The 19,404-nt window shown below is 48.8% G+C and overlaps 1 protein-coding gene across 6 annotated transcripts in view; it reads left to right on the top strand.

Annotated features, from left to right (window-relative positions):
- Nucleotides 1–19,404, top strand: part of LOC108924279 (histone deacetylase 4-like) — a 125,549-nt gene that overhangs the window by 11,884 nt on the left and 94,261 nt on the right. Inside the window, exon 1 of one of the 6 annotated variants that reach the window (XM_029247534.1) lies at nucleotides 15,607–15,658. The exons of the other annotated variants lie outside the window; for them this stretch is intronic. The gene's annotated coding sequence lies outside the window, so the exon portion shown is untranslated. Of the gene's footprint in view, nucleotides 1–15,606; nucleotides 15,659–19,404 lie in introns of those variants that run through there. 6 annotated transcript variants of the gene reach the window in all.

Below are 19,404 nucleotides of genomic sequence, written 5' to 3'. Positions count from 1 at the left end.
CTACGCCAGTAGCTTCCTCACGCATGTTCTCAGTTCTCTCTGAATGGCTCAGGCTAGTTGTGGCTATGGCCAGGTGTACTAGAGTGTACTTCCACAGGTCTGCCTTATGGGTCCCATCACACCCTAATGGGGAAAACAAGAAAAGTGCATCTCTCCCAGTGTGAAATAACCATTCCAGTCCAGAGTTGTGTAGTCACACTAATTGACACATCTAATGATTTATTAAGCTGTTAATTTATTCAATTAACTTACACAGTGAGACTCGCCCCCCCTCCCTCCCTCGCCTCGAGTTGCTTCCCCCCACGCGGCCGGGGGACGGGCAACAAACAAACACGACGACAATGACAAGCACGATGAATAACTCATGAGTCTCCGTAGCGACAGCGTTTTCATGTGAAACACCCACTCCTCACAGCCCCCTTGTCTACTAATCACCACTTATTCTCCCGGAGAGCAGATCCAGCGCACGGCAGCGTGCATCTCACCGCTCCCTTCATTACAGTGCGCGATCTTAATGCCGTTAATGGCTGTTGTGTTTCAAGCTTCCGCTGGCCTTGTGAATAGCTGTTTAGGTCTGTTTGTTTGTTTCGGACTCGGCGAAAGCGTGCATCTGAAGGTTGCTATGGTGTCAGGTTAACAAGTATCCGCTCGTCGGCTGCTGGGAATACAGTCCTTAGCAGCCGTGGGCTGCACGTGCGCGTACTTTAAAAACGCACTTTTGTTTGTAAAAATTCACTTTTAGTTTGTTTTTTTTTTTTTTTTTTTTTGCATGGTGCAACATGAGCCCAGTCAGTCTGTAACCCTAATCACACCCTTGGTGAAACTCAAACACGAGGCCTAACCAGCAGTTGGTTTGTGGAACATGGTGGAAGTTCAGTTTCCCCTGCTTGAAGACATTGATTCGCTATCCGATTCAGGTCTCGCATCATTCCCCCAGACGGTTGTCACTCCGGGTCTGCATGTGTCCTGCCTTTTTCGTGACTTGTTTGCTCAGTGTTGTGTTTTCATGTGTCTGTGATTTGGCCTCTGCAAATATCTCTCTTCTAATAGGGGATATGGTGTGCTTGGAGTGCCCTGTCTCACTGGCTCCATCGTATGCCAGTGGGACCGTCTGGGGAGCCGTGGGTCCATCCTTCCATTGTCTCCTTCGGAGGTGTTATGTAGTATGACTCATCTTTTTTAGCGTGGTCTCCCACCCACCTGTGTCGAATAAACACACAGCTAGGGAAACTCTACTGATAACACCATGCTGTAAACATGTGGAGCACTTTCCCTTCAGCAGGACAGCGCTATTCAGATCAGAGCCCTGGGTTCTTTAAGCTCCTAGCCCATCACTTGTATCCTGCTGATGCCTTTCACTCTGGTCCTCCATCTCCTGTGTCACTGCATACATCTTTTAAACAGGTTCAGCATAACATTTTTGGTTAGAGAGTATCTGGAATATTTCAGGTAGATACTATGAATTTTCTTTTAATGCCTCTTACAAAAGGTTTGCTAATATCAACACCCCTTTACAGACACCCTGAAACCCATCCCCATACTGCAGGATATGAACCCCTTACATTAAGGGCATCTTCGTTGGTCTCGCTGTGTATGTTTGTGTGTATTTGTTCGTGACGCTTTTGTCCTGGTGGTGAAGTCGCTTTGTGTGCTAGAGGATGCTGTCGGAGGGGGCACGCGCCCAGCTGAAGGAAACTGGCACAGGATTTGAACTGGAGAGCACATGGTACTTGCACACAGATGCTCCCCTTCTCTTCTGCTCAGTCAAGGGTTTTCCATCTGTGTGTGTGCGGTTGTAGGTACCCTCTACTCGGGGACAGTTGGGTGGCTTTTATGTGGTTGGCCTGAGTGCCCCCATCACCCCCCAGTCTGAGATGATCCTATGTGCATAAGGCTCCCTGACTCCACTGCATAAGTGATGAAGATAAAGTGGCCCTCTTTCACTTAGAATGTCCCCATCTAGCTTGCATGGTGTCTGCAAGTATTCCACACCTCCCTGGGCACGTTTTGAGTCTGAAATGGGGGCTTTCTGCTTTGTGCCCGCTCTGCTGCTGTCGATGGCTCGCGGAATGGCAGCTCTCTTGCCGGCTGTGTGCGACGGGTATCGGTTATCTCTTCTGAGAAAAAAAAAAAAAGCTCTTTCTGTAATTTTGCCTTTCCAAGAAGAGTGAGCATTTCCAGGCTGCCATTTCATTGCTGTTAGATGATCTCCCGATAGCTAAAGAGCATGTTTGCACAGAGGAGATGATAATCTGTTCAAGGAATTTAGACATTTTTGCATATTTGGACAGCCAGATGTTTTATTATTGTCACATATGCAGCCTACACCCAATGGCACTCAGTTACACGTGGTATTGGATTTGGCTCAAATCTCGTTCTAGCTACTTACGGGGCAGTGTGTGTGCAGATCAGAGCGTTGCTGAGCATCATCGAGTGTTTGAACCCCGTGCCCTCATGTCGGGAGCCTGTGGCGTAGCCATACTGGTTCCCAGAAGGTACTTTCACACTGGAAAGAAAACAGGCCAGAAGTTGTTTTTCTACTTATGCTTTTTTTTAAAGTTGGCCTTTGATGTGCCGAAGCTCAGTATAAAATACGCGAGGAAGTGTGTCACTTCACTCGTTATTTTTCAAGGCATGACGTGTCCATGCCTTTTGAAGCATGGTTCCGTGCTCCATAGTATGTATTGTGGGATTGCTTTTACCTGCCCTTCTCTCTGTCCCTTCAGTTACAGATACATGCTTGTCTTGCATGCCTGACTTCATTGTAGTGTGTTTATGGGGGGGTGATGTTTACATGGACATGAGTTGAGTGGTGTGGACATCTCTGCCAGAGGAGGAGATGTTTGGTGGGGTTTCATCTCCTCGTGCCAGTGGATTCCCGCACTCTGTGTTCAGCTCCCCACATTGCCTAGGCCTCCCGACCAGCTGTGGTTAGTGACAATCCCCCCCAGCTCTGTGGGGGGGCCCACTGTGATGTCAGGGGCTGTAATCTCTGGGCTTTATTGCTCTGTACAGCGGGGACAAGGAGTGGGGGGCACAACTCAATCCAGCTGTGGAGCTTGTGTTCCAAGTGCTTTGCAAGGGTCTTCAGGCAGGGAGTTGCTCTCATTACATGCTCTCTGTGTGTGTGTGTGTGTGTGTGTGTGTGTGTGTGTGTGTGTGTGTGTTGGCACCGAGGTGCAGTAACACTGTTGGACTCCTGGCTGGGTCACACTGCCCGGGTCCACAGCTGCTGTGCCCAAAATCCCCCACCACTCGGACAGTTGTCCAAAGCAGGTGTTTGGGGAAAACAACTGGTTACTCGATCCCATTAATTTATGTGATATTAACAATGATAGCGAGACACATAGTTTATGAAGTAGGAAACAGTTTTGGAATACAGTTTAGTAAATATTAACTTGTCCACATTGATGAGTAAACTTGGGCTCTTGGATGTCTCCTTTCTGGAGTGGTCGTCTGGTCCCCTCGCTTCGCGCGAACACTGCCGCAGCCCGTCGGTGCACGTCAAAGACTCACAGATCTTTTCTCAGTTACTTTCACTTCAGAACAAGTATGGCCACAAGCAATCTTCTGTGTTTATAAATGTGGAGAATTGCAGAATGTGTCTGCCTGTGTCAATATTGAGGCTTAGCTGGAACGGGAGACACTCCCCTCTAAAATAAAAATAGGCAAAATGAAACTAAAATAATGTGTTTTAAGGTTGAAATCCTCAGAGCAGAGTACAGAAAGCGAAAAAGTGCTCGGCGAAAACTGCTGCAGCTCTCCGGCGTACAGGGTAGCATGGCAGCAGTATGAAATGTGTCAGCAGCTCATAACTTTTAACATGCGAGCTAAAGCTGGATAATCCCAGCCTCTAGTAGCTCTTGTGCGTCATGCGCCGGGAAAGGACACCAGCATTTTGGGTTCGCATCTCGGAACGGCCACGGTTTGCTAATGGAGGCGTCTGCCCTTCCGGACCATGTGCGCTCATTGTCCTGGCTCTTAACGTTCAGTACTTTAACAGTAACAAAGCACAAATGACCATGACAGCTTGCCTTTTATGTGTCAATGGGCACTTTAAAATGGAACATTTTGGTTTTTAAAAGCCTCAAACTTGTTAATTCATGTGTCATCAGTCTCCCCTGTGTTAACTTTTAATGCTCATGAAATGGCATTTCAAGTTCAGCTTCATTAAAGTGTTTTTAAAGCTGGCCCCGCTGATCAGGCGGCCCAGGGAAAAGTGTGGGCTGCCGGTGTCTCGGACTTCCCGACGGGGTCCCCCGACACGACAGGCCTCGTGGACGTGGAACTGGGGCAGCGGCCGCTTAGCTCAACGCTAGCGTGCCGGTCTGGACGCGTCGGCTGCCCCGGTCCCGCTGGAGCACTGTGCGTGTTGGCACGCTCGCAAGCCCCTCCATTTGATTTCCCTTGGTTCTTGGTTCCATGAAAAAGAAAGTGGGATGAGCTGCACTTATTTCCTATGCTTTTGCGTTACATTTACATAATTTTAAGAAGGGCACATTTACCAAACACCCTTTTTTTTTTCATGTTATTTTTGGGTCACCTGTGCTCATTCTGCTTTCATTTACCTTTGGGAAGTTAACTTTATGCATTTGCTCTGTTTAGGTGAGTTCCAGTTTCTTTGCCTCACTGTACGGTGAAACTTTACTGCCTCGACGAGTCAACAAGTCCAAGTGACTGAATACAGCACCAGCAAGGTGGATGTTTGCAGTAGGAGACTCCGTGTGGTTTTCACGCAGCTGTACCATGTCGCATGTGGTTCGCACGGTGATACATTATCTGCATCTTGATTGTGTCGAGAGAGGCCCCTGAGTGGGATGTGCAGCCCAGCGGTACAGATGGTAAATGAACAAGTGTATGTTGCGAGAGGGGGATATACTGGTCCTTGTTCACACGAGTGTTGTGACCGGGGTTTACTGCTCTCCTGCTCTCACCTCTGCTATGAACTCTGAGGATCTCTTCAGATGCTATGAGCACTTAAACACGTGTGCATTTGCTGCACATACAAGCAGTTTTGAGCCTCATCTGTGGGGTGAAAGCAAACTCAGCCCACTCCTGCCTGTGTGTTTCCAGGAGTAAGTCCTGTGCAAAGAGCCTCTGATGAATCTGTCCTCGCCTTCGTTTTGCCCCGTAACCCCCTTTCCGCACTTGTCCCGGAGAGAGACTTGGGAGCAACCCTGCTTCCATCCTCAAGGCCTCACTGCAGCCAGGACATGAGGCCTGCGCTCTCATCGCGTGATGAAACCCAGCCCTGGAGCCTAGCAGGTTGGGGGAGCAGAGAAAAATCCATATATGTACCCAGGGGGATTGCTCCAAATAAGCGGAGTGATCCCGTGCAGGCCAGATCGCTGAAAGGGGTTGCACTCACCAGTTGGGACAAAGGAGAGGGGGCCTGGGGCTCCTCACAGTCAACACAGCATGCCCAGCGCTCCACGGTACAAGGAGAGTAGTAGCCGGAGCTGCGGCTTGTTATCGAGATGCTCGTCTCTGAGTCTCCGCTACTCTTCCGTCACCGATTTGGTGGCAGATGGTCCTGAATAATTCATGTCGAGTTTCTGTGGTGCGCGGCGTCACTCGCCCCGCGCTGAAAGACATGGCTCAAAATCTTCCCGAGTGACTAATCGTCTTAAAGGAATGCATGGGCAGTGCTGGGTGGCACTTCGTGCTTTTCTTTTTTTTTTTAAGCTAGTATGGGATGGGCGTAATTTTAAAAAATACTTTGAAGAACATAGTTTAAATAACCCAGTGTGCGCCTTAGCGTCAAAAGGCGAACTTGGTTTATATTCTGCTTTCTGTCTTAGATTGGGATTTACTGTGAGATGCACACCCCCCTGACTGGTAGTGTGAGGTCCCACTGGATGAGGTCCCACAGGAACAGGGTGCAACCCCTGAGGAAGGTGACCGTGATGATCTAGTTTCATTAACTTAGTGCTGTGATGAGATGTGAGCGACAGATGATGCCTTGGCCCCTTAGTTGGACCGCAAATGTCCTGCAGCCTCCGTCAGAGCAGCGGAAACGCTCGGAAATTAAACGTGTGCGCCGTGCCATGCGTACGGCATCTTGGTGCCATGCACCAGGCTCACACGTGCGGATTACGGTTCACGATGACATTTCAAGCTGCATTAACCTGATATTGACGAGCGAGTTCCCCCCGTTGACGTTGCTAGTCGTCCTGTTCATAAATCCTACGAGCCGTGATCATCCACGAGCCCTGCAACTCAGGATGGCATCCGGCTAAATGAGCTTGACCCAGCAGAGGTGACTGCAAGAGCCTCGGTGGCATCACTTTCAGCCTGCCTTTGAGCTGAAAGAGAGGACTTCGCTCGCTTTGCCCACAGATATATGGTACGGGGCACTTTTAAGCCTTTTTTGGGGTCACCCCATTTAGCTGGGGGCTTCCCACTGAATTTAGCAGTCGGTGCCTATTGGCAAACAGCTGGCCTCCGGCTGATGCTGTCGTGAGCTTAGCGAAGTCGAGCACGTTAACGGGACAGGACTTAAGGAAACCTGCACATATTTCGGCATCTCATCAGAAGAGGCGAATCAGCTCATTCTGGAAAGCCAGGGATTATACCAGGCCGCTCGTCTCAGGAAACGGCGACTGTAAAGCGACTCGTAATCTTCAAAAGACATAATTAACCAGCAGTGATCTTTTCAGGGGATTCTTCGGTTAAGGCACAGAAGTTGGGCAAAAGGCTAAAAGAGTTTAATCAATATGCTATTTGGAGTTTAATAGTTTGGCTGTTAAATAGGTAGTGTTTGTTAAAGGTTATAGAACTTGGTTTGATAATGTAATTAAATCCAAGGACACGTAAGTGAGGTCACAATAAGTTGTATCACACCATACATATATAGTCCTTTGAAGGTTGTTAGAATATTGCACAATTGATGGATTGAAAAATTATAACCTTCTCTTTGTGGCCTTGACTCTTTCAGGGATTAGTCCAGGACTGAGGATTGGCAGTTTTGACAAGTTTTGCAGCAGCAGTGCACAATGGTATTTTTTCACATCCTGAATGTCTATAAAGTGAATTGTTTTCTCCCCCCCCTCTTATGCTGTAGAGGTAAGGGAAGTGCAGCGTAATCCATGAGTTTCTTCGGAAGATTATGGTAAGCAGACAAATAGATCTTGGGATGCTGTTGGGAGCAGTGTAAATGAGAGGAAAGTAAATCTCTGACTTTATGCGATGTCTGAGATTTCTCCCCGCAGTAGTCTTTCTGAAGAACTTCTGTCTCTCCCGGTTTGTACCCAGTTTTGCCATTGCAGGTTCTCCCCTGTGCCAGGCTCGTTGGTAGGGTCCTCCTCTATGGCAGTGAGATGGGTCCTGTCTGCCATGCCGCCGTGCCATCGTACCCTGCCCTGCCCTGCCCCGCTCCAAAATGCCCAAACACATAAACAACCACCGCTGCATGCTCGCAGCACCTTGCACGTTCATCACTGAGCCACTGCCGATGCCTCTTCGTACTGTGTGTCCATGGGTCTTTTTGATATGATTCATAAACACTGGATGTAGAGCCAGATGACTCAAAGTTAACAAGTGTTACGATGTACAGAAAATCGTGAATTAGCTTTGAAACACATTCACGGCACTTTTCTGCCATTGCGTAAGTGCTGTTGGTTGTGTGTCCATGTGATTTGTTGTGGAAAGGTGTTGTGCTGCCAACGTGGGAAGGGCAGCACGGCGGGGAGTCGTGAGACCATTGTCTGTCGGAGAGGGCCAGCTGTGCAGTCGGGTGTGTAACGGGGTGTGTGGAGGAGTAAGGCTGTGTGATTCCTCAGACTGCCAGCTTGTGTGACTGTTTGCTGGGGGAGGTTCCGGTTTTGACTTCTAAAGCTTGTTTGACACTGTCCTCGTGCCACAGGCACCCTGGGATCATTGGAGGGGCTTCTGGGAGAAAGCTGGGTTTTTTTTATTGGAGCGGCTCCCACACGCCACGGAAGCTTTCTGTACCAGGCGAGAAGAGAGGGGAGGCCACATAGTGCCAGTAAGCGGGGCAGGCCTGTCTGTGAGACACGTAGACCCATAAACCAAACAGCGGGCAGCCATTAATGTTAGACCCATCTGTTTTGCAGTCAGTCTCCAAGCACAAAATTGCATTTTGGGTCAGGGGTCTATTTGAACTCTTCACAACAAGGAGCATTTTCCTCTGCTGCCCTTTCTCCCAACCTCTGTTTCCATGACTGCAGCCGAGAGGACGCAGCCCCACATGGTGCCCCCTGGTAAGGAGCCGTCCATGTAATTAGAAGAGAGCCAGATGTGGTGTCTGCTAATGTCTCCTCTAGACCATCTTGTGCTACCACTGATTCCTGGAAGTGAGAGTGTGTCGTCTCCCAGGAATGTGTGCGAACGGTGTAACTGAGCAGATGGCCCGGATTAAGACAGACTGGGCATTGCCGTTTCCCCCGACCTGCAGACTCTACCGTTGGCGTCAGCTAGGCTGCGTTGCTGTTCCCTCCGCCGATGCTATTTAACACCGATCTTGATGGCTTAACGTGGGGACCTGCGAATGGTCCATTTGAGAAGACAAGGCTAGAAAGATGTGAGCAGATCTCATCCAGATCCAGGTTTTGATGCTGCAGGTTAATGGAACGAAAATGCGGCAGAAAATATTTTGGTTCCGTCTGGAGCCTGTGGAGTCAAGGAATAGACTGGGAAAGGAGTGCGAGTAAGGACAAGGACCTTCACTACACGATGGCTTCAAGGAAGTTGTCCTCTTGTTTTCACAAAAACATTTTTACATGTTTGAAGGCCTACCTGCATGCTGCGACTCCCAGATTGGAGCACGTACTTCCCGTCCCTAATTCACAGGTAAATGTAATGAAACTAAAACCAAAAAGCCTTGAAAATACAGAGGACATATATTTTTATGCACTTGGACTATTTCTTTACTCTTTTTTTTTTTGCTGAATATTATTTCACTTCCAGATCTGCACAGTGCTCACTGTCATGTCACTGCCTTGCTAAGAAAAAGCGAGATGAGTAAGGGGATTTTGGAAAGTACACATGGGCGAGGGACATGGTAAGCCAGGACTGGTTGTTCTCTTGTGGTGGGATCCAGATGTGCTGTCTGTAAACAAAGCTATCTTGTTGACTATACTCACCCAAAAGCCCGGAGGTTTCCTGCCCTCTCGGAACACCAGCATCGCGTGCAGGATGACTGTCCATGAGATGAGGAAAGCTTTTCGTGAATGGAGCCCCTTCCCGGGGGGGGCATTGCACAAGCTTCCAGCAGTTGCGGAGGCTCGGTGGCCGTCCAGCATGTTCAGAGTGTGGGCCTTGCTAGGGGCAGGGAGGTGGCCATGGCTGCAAAGCCTTTGGTCTTCCTCCTTCCTCTTTATGCCCAGAATGCCCAGAAGAACTTCTCGGTCTCAATCCTACATTCTGACCTCACCTTTTTTGTCTCCACCAACATCCGATAAGTTCTTTTCTTTTCTTTTTTTTTTTTGGTGTCCTTTACTCTGTGCTTTCGATTCTGATTTCTAGATTGGGGATCTTGCTTCTGAATTATGGCTTCTGCTACGTTAATGAAGATCAAGAATTAAGGCCCCCCACCATAAATCTCTTTATCTCTCTTCCGTGTACTTGGATACGCTTGCCATGTGTTTAAGAGCATCTACTTTACATAACATTGTTCCACCCTCACTAAAAATAGAAAGAGTCAAAACTTAGATGGTTAAATATTCTCCATATGTCTATGTTTCTGTCTGTATGCACGAGGTGAAAGTGAAACCCTAAATGATTACTGTTCCCCATCCCCTACCGAGTAAACACGTGCAGACAGGAGACGTGAAGGAGGAAAGTCCAAAACGGCACGTTTAATGGTTTCCTCTGGGCTCCTGCAGGGCTCCATGCCAAGGCTGAGTCTCTGCGTGTTTACTTTCCAGATGGATCTCTGCCTTGTGACGTGGTTGGGCTGGGAGGAGGGAGCTGCCAGTGCAGGACCGTGGCGTGGGGCGACGAGCAAGAATGAGCTAATCAAGAGGAACAAGACTGTCTTTGAGGCTGTTGGTGTCTTCACCAATCAGGGTTGAATCTAAGGGTTGCTCTCCTCAGTGACAGGCTCTCTCCTGGAGAGCCGTTCCTGAACAAGTGTCAGGGAGGTCATAGAGCCAGCTGAAGCCTCCTAAAGACCCACCTCTTGGTGTTCTTCAGGTCTTGGTCCTGCAAACACTTTTTCTCATCTTCAGTGCAGCATTGTGCTGCTGCGTCAGTGTCTTTGAGGGCCAGGTGGTCCTCAGTGGAGCTGCTCAGCAGTCAGGCTGGGGCTCCACATCTGCTTAGAAGGTGCAGTCGCCAAGGGCTGCTTCTAGAAGGTTGCTGGGGGTTGGGCTTCAGACCCCCCACCTCTCTTTTTGCTGAGACCCCTGCTGACCGGTTGCCTAGACCCCCCCCAAATTAAGCAGATGAAAGCCCTCTACACCTCCAACGCGCCATGCAAATGGAGGCTCTTCACAAGCTGCCGGTAATTGCGCAAATTGCCCTCTCTCAACTGAGGCACATCTGAAAAGCCAGATACATGGGGCATTTATGTAGACTTTGAGCTCAAGAGGCAAGCTCTCTTTATGCTCTCCCATGATCCACCTGGGACCTGCTGGGCTGTGCACCTCCCAGTCTTGATTATATGGAGTTGCCCAGAAAGTGCTTTGTGACCACCACAGCAACTTCTGAGGCTTTGAAAATTGAATCTTGTTTAGATAATTTCATGGTTTTGCTTTACTGTCTACGTCCAGCCAGGAGAAGAGTAATACAACACTAGTAATTATGCTGTTTACGTTTCCGTTTCGATTAGCCGTTTCTCACTGGCATGATAATGGGCTGTTCTCTCGCGCTCACCCACTCTGTATAGCGTATACATTATTGATTGCAATTGAAGGAACATAATTGTGGATGCAGTAGTAATGGCTTTACCTTTGTTTATCGTATGCATGCAATGCCTCAAACAATTCTGAGAATTGTGACCACACACATAGATGTATTTGTATATCATGGGTTTCTACTGAGTAGGAGGAACTGTCTGCATTGGTCACACTGTAACCATAGTTGCTTTAACCATAGCTGATTGTCTGTGAATCCCAGCAACTGTAGCATGTCTGCGTTCCAGGCTACACAAGTGGACAATAGGTAGCATGGTAGTTAAGGACATGAGCTTCTTACCTGAATGGGCCCTGTAGCTTGCCTGCTCTGTGGCCATTGAGAAAGATGCTAGCCCTTAATTACTCCAGTGAAGGACCGTAAATCTCACACACACACACACCTTCTGAACCGCTTGTCCCATACGGGGTCGCGGGGAACCGGAGCCTACCCGGCAACTCAGGGCGTAAGGCCGGAGGGGGAGGGGACACACCCAGGACGGGACGCCAGTCCGAGGACCGTAAATCAGTCATCAGCTAATCAGTGAAACAAGTCATCCATCTCTTATCAATAATAGGGTTGCTGTGGCCCAGGGTGTGAGGTCAGTTACACAAAGGATGGGATGCTAGTCCATTGAAGTGCAAGCACTCACGTTCGTTCATTAACACATACTCGGATTAGGGGTAATTTAGAGTCACCGTTACACCTGAAACAAATCTTAGGAGTGTGAGAGGCAACCAGAGCACTTATAGGAAAGCCATGCGATCACGGACATGCAGACTCCACAGACTGAGCTGGATTTAAACCCATGTCCGAATCCACAGTCCTGGCACTGTGCGGTACCAGGTCTACCTGCCTCGCTGCGGTGTTGCTCTCAAAGAAATTATCGTGTCACTAACATTAAACCGCATGTAACATAATACTCCAGGTCATCAGGTTCAGATTTGACTCTGTGCCTGTGTTCATGTGGTCACGTGAGGTCATGCCTTTGAAGGAAGGGTTCTGGTGGGGTGGAGGGGGTGCTCTGGGGTTGTCTGCAGAAATGTCCAACATTTTCACATTCATCTTTCCGCAGCTAAACATGCTTATCTTTCTCCTGGAACCGTTAACTCAACACTTCCAGATAAGGATCCAGCTGCGAACTGCAGCCCTACTATAGAGGAGAAACTGGAGAGCCTACGTCGAACGTGCAGGGGCCTGCCACTTACTCTTCTAAGGCTCATGTTTACCACCATGGGACCTTCCTCGAGGAATGGAAGCAGCATGGAGATGCAGGAAACGAGCTGGTTGCTCCTTTTTCAGCACTGGAAACATGGAGTGGGTGGGTGTGTTGTCTTTCACGCTCTCTAGGAAACACTCGAGTACAAAGGTTTATGTTGAGGTTGAGTGGTGCTGTGCCCGTTCCGCTGGACGGAAGTGCAAGAAGGGGTCTGACTGACGTTGGAGAGAGAAAGTGAGCGACCAGAGACCACAGCTCTGAAGTCCCACTACTTTATCTTTTTCTTTATACAAAAACATAAACCAAACCAGAGCATACCCATTCTAAGATATTTTTTTCTCCCTATCGAGAAATACAACTGAAGTCTGATAGCAAGAAGTCTGTAAGAAATAATTATTCGTAATAATTATTATGCACAGATTCACGAGTTGTAATGGCAAAATCTTTGGGAAATTCGTGCTGATGATAACTGAGAGGAGGCTACTGGTCATTTAACATCTTTAAATGGGAAAGTGACCTTACTGAAAATTATTGCTGTTGTTGGTATTTTCTTGTTTTTTTATTCTGTTTTCAGAATCAGAATCAGAATGAGCTTTATTGCCAAGTATGTTCACACATACAAGGAATTTGTCTTGGTGACAGAAACTTCCACAGCACAGACAGAATGACAGTGACAAGACAGGTGAGAAGATAGAGTATGTGAACAAGGGACAAAAAATATTTAAAAATATAAAGTACCCAATATACAAAAATAGTCACTAGATACAAATGCAAGGGAGTGTGAGTAAGAGATATGTGATAAATAGTTATAAATAGCATTATGTATTGCACGGTTTACTCTCTAGGGGAGAGATTTAGGTGTTCATGAGGTAGATGGCCTGAGGAAAGAAACTTTTCTTATGCCTGGCTGTCCTGGTGCTCAGTGCTCTGTAGCGCCGGCCAGATGGCAAAGGTTCGAAGAGGAAGCGGCCTGGATGTGAGGGGTCTAGAATGATTTTGCTAGCCCTTTTACTGACTCTGGACAAGTGCAGTTCTTGGAGAGCTGGGCGGGATGTGCCGATGATTCTTCCAGCAGTCCGAACTATCCGCTGCAGTCTTCTGATGTCTGACTTCGTAGCTGAGCCGAACCAGACAGTTATAGAGGTGCAGAGGACGGACTCGATGACTGCGGAGTAGAATTGCATCAGTAGCTCCTGTGGCAGGTTGAACTTCCTCAGCTGGCGAAGGAAGTACAACCTCTGCTGGGCCTTCTTCACAATGGAGTCTATATGGGGCTCCCACTTCAGGTCCTGTGAGATGGTGGTGCCCAGGAACCTGAATGACTCCACTGTTGCCACAGTGCTGTTCATGATGGTGAGTGGGGATAATGCTGTGGTGTTTCTCCTAAAGTCAGTTGTAATTTGTAGTCTGTAATAGTAGAGTTCTTCAGAATTACTTGGAATATTTACCGCTATATAGTGTCCGAACTAGGATGGTGGTGGTGAGTAAATATAAAATAGAGCTGTTTCTCACCAAAAGAAAGCAGAATTGTAGAATATTCAAGATGCAGAGGGTAGGAGCTGCTGGAGTCCTTTTACTGAACATGAACGGCAAAAGTAGCGTCAGAGCTGGATGACCTGCAGGGGAGATCTCTTCACTGAGAAACCCTGGACACGCATGTCCCTTTCCCTTCAGAATGGGACACGCCTCCGAAGTGACCTCCCACGCAGTGTCTCTGTGTCCGTGTGCTGAAAGCATGGTACAGCGGGTAACTTTTCTGTTTACATTCTGTTCACAAGACATCGCAGTCCATATGCAGCGTACGCATCTCTATGCCATTTACGTTCTGTGTGTGTGTGTGTGTGTGTGTGTGTGTGTGTATGGATGTGTGGGCGTGTAGTATTTATGTGATACTTATACGAATGCCCCGCGCTGTGTGTGTGAATCACAGCTTTTGCCGTTTCCTTTGTTTTGGGAAGAAGGTGTCTGTAACAGTTTACAGCATTGTAGTAAAGATAAAAGTGTCATAATAATTCACGGCCCATGCGGACGACCTACATCTGTGCTTTGTACCGGCTGCACGTTAGAGGGCACCGTGTAAGAATGACTCCTAGTTATTTATTTTTTATTTATTTATTTTTTTTTCCCCTCTCCTTTTTGTTTTTAGTTCATCTTGTTGTGTCACGAGCTTTGAAGTTGGCACGTGGCAGCGCTGAAAATGGCATTAATTTTAAACGGTCGGTTATTTATTATCTGTTGATCAATTTAAAACTTGATATGTAAAAGATGACGTCATAATACCCGAAACCCAATAATACTAATGTACACATACACCAAATTGCGTTGAACAAAAACAGAGCTTCGTTAACATCAGGCACTGGCTCGACAGCTTTACGGCCACACGCTTTCATGCTTTCGGCCAAACAAACGTAGCTTTTAAAGGACAACAGAGCCCCTGAATTTCTTTGCACCATAACTGAGCCTAGAGACCGTTTTAACTCTTGCAAAGTGCTGCCACAGTTTGCTTGAACCAATCTGTTTCTGATTAAGGAACTGGCGTGTCGGCGTGCTCTCGTAGCCTGTAATATGTAGTGTGTCGGCCAGAAAGTTGGCAGTACAGCCATGGATAGCACACACTTCATACCAACCCTGGGTAGCACTTTTTAAATTTGTATATCTGTAACCTCACTAGGAGGAACTGCTACTAGCCTATAAATGCGTCACATCCAACGCAAATAATCCGAAACAGAACTCGAGATGAAAGACTTTGGCTGCAGTTATTCTGCAGAGGTATAAACACGGTACGAGTCCGGCACGCATGGAGACACTTCTGCAAAGAAGCAAGGCACTTCGTGGGCTCTGCGAAAGGTTCCAGGTTGGGCTCTGTGTGTTTACGTTGTCAGCTCTTCTTCTGATATGCCCACAACAGCTCTTTCAGCATGTTGCTCTGAGACTGTGTCCCCCATGCTTCATATCTGTCTGCCGCAGCACAAACACCCCCGTAAAAACTCCCTTGCTGTGGACAGTTCGAGGTCAACACGCCTCCCATATGGATTTTCTCTTGCGTTGCAAGAGAACACTACCTGTGGCTCCATACAAGTTGTGTTTAGTCCCAGAGAAGGTCAAGGTTGATGAGCTGGGAATGCTGGGTAGTTCGAACCACAAAGGCAGTGGCGTTACGAGTGTATACCGTCAAGTGGAGCTTTATGGCAACATAGAAATGACCTGTGATATTTAACATGGGGATTTGGCCCCCTCCTTTTTGTTTGCATATGTGAGGTAAGAGGAGCACACAGTCAGCACGCTATGGAGAGCTTTGTGACTAACTCGACAGCTTTAATTCCAGCGGCAGTACCGGAGCCAGTGTTTGCTCTCTCGTCGACACGCAACGTTTGTCATCTCTTTTTTTTTTTTTTTAACCATGTGAAAAGCGAGCCCGGCTGTCCTTAACCTGTGTCGCAGTTCAGCAAGATGGATCAAGAGAAGAGTTCTCGGGTCAGGACTTGAGAGAGCTTCTCACGAGAGCCATGCAGACGTGCTCGTGAGAGACATGGCAGGCATAGGGGGGCTCCATGGAGTGCCTCCACAGCTTCTGAGGGCATAATGGTATGGTACACTGTTTGCTTTTGTTTTGTTTTGTTTTTTTTTCCCCCCCAAAGGGAAAAGGGAGTACAACTTTCCCGAGATTGCGGCTTTTCGAGACACGCTGTGCCAACGTCCAAAAAAAGCCCTCGTGGTAGAAAATCAGGCTGACAGCAACACGGCGGCGCAGTCAAAGGGGACTGTGTTCTCACGGTCAGGGAGAACTGAACCGGCACATTACTGCTGCGTCAGGAGGAAAGATGTCAGCGAGATCAGGGCAAAACAGAGTAGAGGCCTCTGCCAACCCTCATAGTAAACAGTCCCAGGGATGTTCGCCGCACGATTGACGGGGGCGCTGTGAAAAACTGATCTCCATCGCAGGCTCCGTCGCCTGAGCTGACTTCTCCTCTGGGAGCAACACCCGGTCCTCAGCATCGCCTGTGCATACACACGCCAAATCCAGGCCATCGAGACACACCGCTGGGGGGTGGCGTGTGTTGCAGCGGGGCACAGCATGAGCAAGGGACTCGCTCATTGTTACCGCAGCTTGAGTCAGTTCACAGTACTCCACGATGGGTAAAGGGGCCCTTTGCTTTAGCACAGCAAGGTCGTGATGGCACCAGTGTGGGCTGTGAGCTGTCCAGGGCATCCTCGCTCCCTGCTGCTCCATCCCTCTCCGCAGTTTCTCATCAGGGCCGCTCTGTCAGAGAGATTTGTGCTTCGGGGAGGTCGAGGCCAGGGATGGCTGGATTTGACTGGAACCCGGGCCAGCGCACTTTCATCGGGCCTCGTGACGCAGGCGTCCTTGCCATGCCTGTATTAAATATGGGATGAGGTCACTAGGGCCAGGGCCAGTCACTGCAGCCCTCATCCATCTTTCTAAGTCCACTGTCTCACTGCCCGCCCTTTATTTGTTGTTGTTTTTCCTTTATCCTTTTGTTTTGTTAATACTAAGATTGAACTTGGATTACTGTAAATATATAATCTCTGATGTGATTTATCAAAACACACGACAGCGATGGTGTTTTCCTTTGCTCTTGTTTGTACGGTACGCTTAGCTTGCGCGTGTTTTCCTGTCCGCTCGCTGTGTCACAACAGGATGACAGAGCGCTTGCTCCATCTGCACTGTCATTCCAGTTAGATGGGGAGCCACAGGTCCCTGACATGTGAGCGCGCCGCTTTGACTCCGTGGCTTGGGGAGCTGGTCTTCCTCTCCCCTTCTCTCTTCTTCATTCTTGGTCCTAGTCCTGTGTTCCAGATCTAGGTAAGATTGACAGCAGACTGCTGTGGTTTATCCGTTACTGCTTTATCGTGCGCTTCATCAACCTCACTGACATTGCTGCAGTGTCAGCGTCACAGATTGAAAGGCGGAATTTCCTCTCCCTCTGGGCTTTATGTAACAGCACTGCAGGAACAGTAGAAGCTGGATGTCCAGGGGTCTTTCGCACCTCCACATTGCTCAGTTCTGTTGTTTCAGCATGATTGTGCAGTGGGTACTGCTGCTGCCTCACAGCAACTGGGCTGTACGTACAAAGATGTGTTTCAGGTGAAATAGTCACTGTAAATTTCCCTGGGAGTGTGTGTGGGGAAGAGTCGGTTAGTGAAGTGTATCCAGAACTCTAGACCCCTTGGACAAGGTGTTGGAAAAAATACAGAATAGTAACAGAGGAAGGCACACAGATACCATGCACAGAGCCAGACCTCTTCTCAAAGGGTGAGGTACAAGTAATTATTCATTGTTACTGTATGATTGTGTTCTCTTTTATTCCTGCTGTTGACTGTAATTCTGTAGTTGCTGTCAGATATTTTAGTGCCCTGTGGAGGGCCTTGGAAACCCGATCTTTCTAATGGTCTGTGTTCCTAATGGTGGAAATGTGATGTTCAAAATGTGGGTTATGTTTTGTTTTCATGGTCATTAATTTGATTAAAGCAAGGCAGTAATTGTACAAACACTGCTCCTCCTTCTCCAGAGACTAGATTCCAGGAATGTATGCCCACATTTCCTGTAGGACTCTTCCTCTACACCGTCTCCCTCTCTGCCCTTTTACTTTCCTCTTTCCCCGCTCTCTGTGTGTATGTGTGTGTGTGTCTGTCTGTCTGTCTGTCTGTGGTTTCAGGGCCCTGATTTGAGCCCCTGTGCCCCTGAGGGAAATTGTCTCGTCCGCAAAGGCGGTACGATGGCCTCGGCTCCGCAGCCCAGATAACCCAAACCACCAGCGTGTTTCCTGCCGGCTGCCATCCCTCCACAGTGCTATAAATAGCCAGAGCCGCCTGACCGCTGCGCGCGCCCCACACACACACCGTCTTCCTCGACAGGTTAGCAAGCTCCAGGGTGTTAGGGGCACTGTGGATGCGCGTTTGTGCATGTATGTGTAATCGAAAGAGAGAGTGGGGGTGCGGGCTTGTTTAAAATTCATAATTCACTGCCTATTTCACACGTGAATGTAAAAAAAGATTTTTTCGTTCCATTTTAATCAGTTAGTTTGACAGCACAGAGTGGCACGCCATCTGTATGGGGTTTGTCATTCTCCCACGGCTCCGCTTTGCCTCCGTCACCAGTTGCCCATTAGGCAGACAAATGGAGGGGCTGCCCAGGAGGAGCGCGTGACGGCCCGCTGTAACGAGCGCCGTGATGTACAGCTGCAAAAATATTTGCGGAATAATGCATGGGGCGCATCAGGCCAGAGTGAATTTCATTAAATGGGGAAATGATGACAAATGGTCGTGTGAAGGGCCTGCGGGCCAGAGCCCTCTACAGACCAGTGGTGGAGGTCCTGCCAGCGAGTGTCACTGCCTCGAGTCCATTTCATTGCAGGGCCAAGGCCTTGTGTACTGAGACACACCGAGGGCCAAAGTTTGCAGCCTGTTGTCTTGCTGCATCCCTCCTTTGCTCCTACCGCCTTCCGTTGGCACCTGCTGCCCCAAAACGTCCCCCAAGCACTGTTACACCACTCTTCTGATGAAATGTGATTGACGCATCGGGGTATTTCGCTTGCTGCAGAATGAGCAGCCTGTTTCAGGCAACAAAAGCAATCTTGTTCGCATCCACTTGTCGCCCAGCTACCCCCCCCAGTTCTGTGTTCGCGCCAAACCCTCCATGGTGGGCCTAGGGACGGTAGGGCCATGGCTATGGGTCTGGGGGTGCGCCGATCTGAGCCAGAGCGGGGCTTAGCATTGGGCTATTTCTGGAGGTGCGCTCTTGCCACATGCACGCGGCCACAAACAGACGGCCATTGTTTGGCGGATCTGTTCCGCCAAGATGGAGCAGTTGTCTCCGGTCCCTTCGTGTGCCTGCTGGCTATAAATTGCTCCATGATAAGCATCCCGCTCTGTGTCAGCAGCTGTTTGGCTGAATGCAACGGCCATTTCTGCACTCGGGGCACAAGCGGCGAGCTCTAAATGGTTCTTTTTCTTTTTGTTTTGCCACCAGATCCATGAGCTGAGGCTGTCACCTGTTGACTGCACATATTTTTAGCAAGACACCGTCCGTCAAGTTGGAAGTAAGACATTGACTCGTTTTCAGCAACAGTCCGCAGCTGATGGGATTTCCGCGACTGCTGCTTTAATCGAGCGATTCGCTAATGACAGATCTAACGGCACTGCGGCTTACGTGACGCACCATCCGAGAATACGGCTCTCGAAGCGCAGTGGCCGGTCACGTAATCCCTCGCAGCGTCATGTGCAGCGAGGAGTTAATGGCAGTCCATTTCGTAGCATTACAGCGCACTGTACGCGAGTGTGTTTTGGCGGCTTCCGTCAGCTCGAGCCTC

The sequence above is a fragment of the Scleropages formosus genome, chromosome 21 (genome assembly GCF_900964775.1).
Source record: "Scleropages formosus chromosome 21, fSclFor1.1, whole genome shotgun sequence".
Taxonomy (NCBI): domain Eukaryota; kingdom Metazoa; phylum Chordata; class Actinopteri; order Osteoglossiformes; family Osteoglossidae; genus Scleropages; species Scleropages formosus.
This window is presented reverse-complemented; position numbering and strand designations above follow the sequence as displayed.